Below are 5,847 nucleotides of genomic sequence, written 5' to 3' on the forward strand. Positions count from 1 at the left end.
AAGGAAGGAAGGAAGGAAGGAAGGAAGGAAGGAAGGAAGGAAGGAAGAAAAAGGAGGTAGAAAATAATTTTGTGATTTAATTACTTAGTAGATGCAAGAATGTGGAAAATGTTATAGTGTTAGACAAAGAAAATTCAGAATTTTCTCAAGTTTATAGAGTGATCTTTAGATTTCAAATATGTTCAGGGGATGATGACTTCCAGAAGTGATCCCACTGACTGCTGAACTCCCAAAGCTCTGCATATCATCCTCATGGAAATAAATGCACCTATCTTGTATTTCAGTTATTTGTGCCCATGTCTTACAGCTCCTACTAGAAGGTGAGATCCTAGAGGACAGGGATTGGATTAAGGGAGAAAGTAATTCTATATTCCTGGGATATACACAGACTCCATAGTTATAGAAGAAATCCTGAAAAGTCAGACTTTGTTTTGGTTTGTTTTAAAAAGTCTACCCATAGGCAAAGGATAGACATAGGGTACTCCTTATGTGGGAACTCCCTTCACCAAAGCATTTCAATAACCTGATAATGATTTAGCAACTAAATCCATAGGGAGATGTGGGAAGAATGAATAATTTCTGAGTGGACCAGGATTTTCCATCAAGTAAATTCAAGGCAAAATTTGTACTCAGGACTTCCTAATTCCTGGCCTAATAATCTAAAAAAAGAGTTTTTAAATGCTTCGATGCATACTTTGATTCTTTGAGTGGAACAAGCTGTAAAAAGCTTGTGATTTGAAACTGATCGTCTTGGGAGGCTGACTTCTTTCCGAATATAATTTTTACCCCTACCAGTAAGGGCAAGATTTACGGCAACATCAAAAGTTAACCACTGAAATAGGAGAAAGGCCATCCAAAGCTGCCTAAGGAGAAATGAACCTCCAGATCAAGGTACAGTTTCATGAACTCATCCCAAGGTAGAACATTTTGTAATCTGTATGATAGAGGCCTGTAGCCAAACTGGGCAAACTCACTGACAGAATAGATAATGGGCTGTAATTTGAGGAGGGTAAACGTAAGAAGAAACATAAGCTATAACCTAGCGTTTGAAAGAATGGTTGTCAGTCCTCTTAGTGCATGAGAGAAAGGGAGAAAGAAGAGAGAATGAAATCAAATAGGAAAGAAACACTAAACCTCCATTTTAATTTGTTGTTTTTTGGTGGAAGGAATGGCAGGCAGTCTAAACCTGTAATTTCATCAGCGTGGATGAATGCTGGCCTACTATAATTTTAGGCAGGGATTGCTTCCCTAGAGTCTGCTAACTATTTTTACAGAATATTTTGAAAATTGTGTTTCATTATAATTGGTTTCCTTTGTAATTCTACACATTTTATTTTTTGCATATAAATACATTATTCTGGGATATTCATAGTTTTAACCAGTCTGTCAAAGAGGCTTATGATGCAAAAAGGGTTAAGAACACGTATCCTAGGGGTTGCCAGGAGTCACTGAGAGATTAACCAGCTTTGCCCATGATTACACAGATAAGACATTAGAGGAATGGCTTGAACTCAGGTCTTCTTGACTGCAAGGGCAGTCTTTACTCATCATTCCAAACTGCTCCTCAAGCCTCAAAATATTTTATTTAAATGTCTTTGTAAATGTCTTTCTCTCCTCCTCTGAAAGGAATATTTAAAAAAAAAAAACCACAACTTTGTCAGAGTTTGTCTTCTTCGGACAACAAAATCAACAGAAAATCCTTGTACTAAAATGTTTTCTGTTGAAGCAGATATTTAACATACAGAAACACACACACACACACCTTATACATCTATGAATTTGCTTGTGTCCCAGTTGTTCACTAGGTTTAATGAGTGCTTAAAGTAAAGTTATATCTGTACTTGTTCATGGTGCTTTGGAGGAGTCCAGAGCTGACCTGTCCTTTTAGGTTACTTGACATCTCCATAATTTGAAAAGCATTTAACTGAAGCACCCACTTTCTGGTAAACTTTCACTGGGACAGCTTCCTTTGTAAAGTACATAGCAGCATCTGTAGTAGCATATGGGGGAAGGAAGGCATCCAAAGAGCACAAAAGGAGAGAAGATGGGAAGAGGCATTTGCAAGCTCTCCTATCCAAATGCAAAAATGAAAAGGTCACATTGGCTGACATACTGTAAACTTAAACCATATTGTTTCCTGAGAGTATAAGTCTTATAAATTTTTAAATCGTGCCTTCTCACAGGAATGGCTCAGAGAGCCAGGGCAAAAGGGAAGTTCACAGTATACATATCTACAAATCAAAACTAAGTTTATAGGCTTAATTTCAGCTTTGCTGGCACTGGCAGTATCCTTATGAAACTTTGAGGGAAATAAAGCAACTTCAATATTGGATGATGTCCTAAATGTCATTTCTGATTCCTTTGCTAAATGGGTGATTTGGAGGTGGTTTATTTGCACATGTGTGTGTTTCTTTGTTTTCACTTAGAAATTACCAGGAATGGAATATATGTGCATGAAGCAAACCATTTGCATTCTTTTTTTTTAGAGTTTCTAAAAGGATGTCTACTAAGGAAAATGTGCTTTAGTAGAAAGTAATCTGCACTAGGAATAAGAAGAGGTCAGATATCATTCCACTTCTGTCGATGATTTAGGCAAATCACTGAACTCTGCCTCATTGGTCAAATGAAGATTAAATAACAGCAGCAGCAACAATAGCAGCAGCAGAAGCATTTTAAGGTTTGAAAAACAAATGCTTTATAAATACTGTGGCATTTAATCCTCATAACAAGCCTGGGATGTAGGTCCTATTATTATTCCCATTTTACAGATGAGGAAATGGAGGCAGACAGAAGTTAAGTGGCTTGCCCAGGGTCACACAGCTATATAAGTGTCAGAATTCACTTCTTCCTTGACTCCTGGTCTATTACTTTGACACTTAGACACCTCAAGATAATCTCCAAGGTCCTTTATAGCTCCAATATTCTGATTCTTAAAATAGAAATAATTTTAAAAGGACAAGGTATATTATCAAACCTTCTGACACTGAATATTACACACAGATTTCAGTTCTTTTGAATTGCCTGAATTAGACTCTATTGATTAATTATCTATCTCTACTGAGGCACAGTAGCAAAGCAGGAAGAACATTGGTTTTATGTCAAATCCTGGCTCTGCTTTTTGCTAACTTGAGAAATGTAACTTCTCTGGCCTTGAGTTTTTTCGTCTTTAAATGGATGGGGTCAGATTAAGTGACCTCTAAGGCCTCTTCCAGCTTTAAATCTATAATCCTATTGTCTCTTTAGTAGTTTCCATTATCAGATACAATGGACAACTTGGAGCCTGAGAATTAAGAGGAAGCAATTAATTTAATAACAACATATTCAATGACCCTCAGATAAAAGCAGTCCGTGAGGAGAGATGATGAAGTCTTAGAAAATTCCCTGCTCAAACCATAAATACTCCTTGCTCAAATGGTTCACAGCTGGGTGTCAGGCCATGTCAATCCACCCAGGGCAAAGTTAACTCAAACTGTACCATGTCTATTCAACAGCCTCTTGGCTAATAATAGCCCCAGTTGGTGGGGTCAGAGTGAGCACGGTTAACCCAAGCTGTCCCAGGTCCACTAGCATCCTGGGCCAAAATACCTATGATACTGTGAATTTAACCAGTATATTAAGGGACAGAGTGGATAGTACCTACATAGGGAAATAAGAATAATGCCCACACAATTAAAACACACACACACACCCTTCAAAAAAAAAATCTCCCCTACCTGTTGAACAGGAAGGAATCACAATTAAAGCTTTTGGGATTCAGTCTTTTGGATTAATTTGCTATTTCCTTGAGTTGATCCTTTAAAAATGTAAATGTTCATGGGTGGGCTAATGTCCTGTGGTGTTATAAGTAATCAACCACATATTGTGGATTAGATTATACCATGGTATGCAAACCACTACCCTAGCTCTAGTCTTCCTTATCTCTTGCCAGAAATTATTACAATAAGTTTCTATTGATCTTCCCACCTCTATTCTTTTCCCCTTGCGATCCATTTTTATACTGTTGCCAGGATAATCTTTAGTTTCTTATCCATCCATCCATTGACTCATAGCCTGCTCTCTATTGTTTATCAATGAAAGCTCAAAACTTCTCTGGCTGTAATTGAATGATGCCCACAACCTCATGGCCCAGTCCAACTGGACAAATCTCTGATGTGCGTGTGGTTCATATTTTCACACGTCCATGCCCAGTTTGTGCCCAGAATGCCAATTCTGCCTCCTTTAACCTGTAGAACTCTTTCTCATCTTCTAAAACCCATCTGCAATACCACCTCCTCCAGGACGCAATGCTGATTCCTCTACCCTTCCCTCTTCAGATTTGACAATGCACTTTGTTTTATTACTCAAATTCACTTAATCATGTCATCATGTACACTGTGCTGGTGTCCCCTCCTTCTGTGAGAGTATAAGTTCTTTGGAGGGAATCATGGCCTTGGAGCCAGGATATTAGGGTATGAATCATGGGGAGATCACTCCCAGAAGCCTCACAGTTTTCTCACATGCAAGATCAGGATAATACTATACCACTAACAGCTAGGAATTTGGGTGAAGAAAACTCTTTGCAAACCTTAAAGAAACACAGTTGAGGCTCGTTATTTGTTAATAGTAGATTCTGCATGTGCAAAACAAGAGTTCTTTTTGTGGTCTATTTAGTGTCATCATTTTTGTGCTTTCTGTTTAGGTGATTTCACCATTCAAAATGGCCCCCAAACATTGTGCTGAAGAGCTCTGCCTGGTGTTCCTAAGAACAAGAAGGCTGTGATGTGCCTGAAGAAGAAAACACCTGTGTTAGATAAGCTTCCTTTAGGTATGAGTTACAATAGTTGTGTTAATGAATCAATAGTACAATGCATTCAGAAAAAGGAAGAAGAAATTGACAGATCTATAAGGGAAGGTACTCCAGATTAAGAACTCCTACTCCAAACCCTCTCTAGAACCCAGCCAAACCAGTAAGTAAGCCCACCTCCACCCAAACTGGGCATTTACCAGTTTATACCAAAATCATAATCTTGCCCTTTGGCATAGACAGTGACAAGGGATAACCTGAGCAAACTGAGATTCCTTTAAAAGCAAGGTAATGGTTCAAATAGAGTGGGTCAGAGTAGATAGACCCGGATGGCTATACAGACCACAGAACCACTAAAATGGCTCTTGAACAATCGTGCCCTGCAGCAACCATTGGCTTCTGAAAATTCTGCTGTGTTAATCCTTTTTCATGTATTTCCAAGTGATAACCTTTTATGATTCAGATTTGTCCCAATACTTGTCATTCCAGGTATAATAGGGGGGAACTTCTGCATAGTCAGAGGGTATCATGAAGGTGTTGAGTCTCTGTGGGCAGGAAGGGGCTCCTGAATAGAGAGTTACAGGAAGGGAGATATGGGGAAACTGAATTGGGAGTCTGAGAGGACAGCAAAGACATATTTGGACTAATTGAAGATTTTGTTCATAGTCAGTCTGACGTATCAATACTGGCTAGCTGTCACACATATGGAAAATTACAGCTTCTTTGGGTTTCCTTTGCCTTATTTGCAAAATGAAAAGATTCAATTGGGTCAGAGATTCTTAACCTTTTCCATATCATGTGCCCCTTTGACAAACTGGTGAAGCCTATGGACTCCTCAGAATATATATTTTTAAAATTTTGTCATTGAAGGAAATGCTAAATTTCAATTTGAGGTGAGCGAAATAAAGTTGCATTTTTCCCCACTCAAGTCCAAGACCCCATGAAATCTACATATTGACCCCGAGTTGAGAACTCCTGGTTTAAAGCTTCTCCAATAACACTTCCAGCTTGAGCAGTCTAGTGATTAACTTTTAGAGAGTAACATTATACTCATTTTCCAAAAG

The sequence above is a fragment of the Petaurus breviceps genome, unplaced genomic scaffold (assembly GCF_028583685.1).
Source record: "Petaurus breviceps papuanus isolate PSGF00001 unplaced genomic scaffold, PetGlider_PUasm1.0 37, whole genome shotgun sequence".
In the NCBI taxonomy this organism is placed as follows: domain Eukaryota; kingdom Metazoa; phylum Chordata; class Mammalia; order Diprotodontia; family Petauridae; genus Petaurus; species Petaurus breviceps.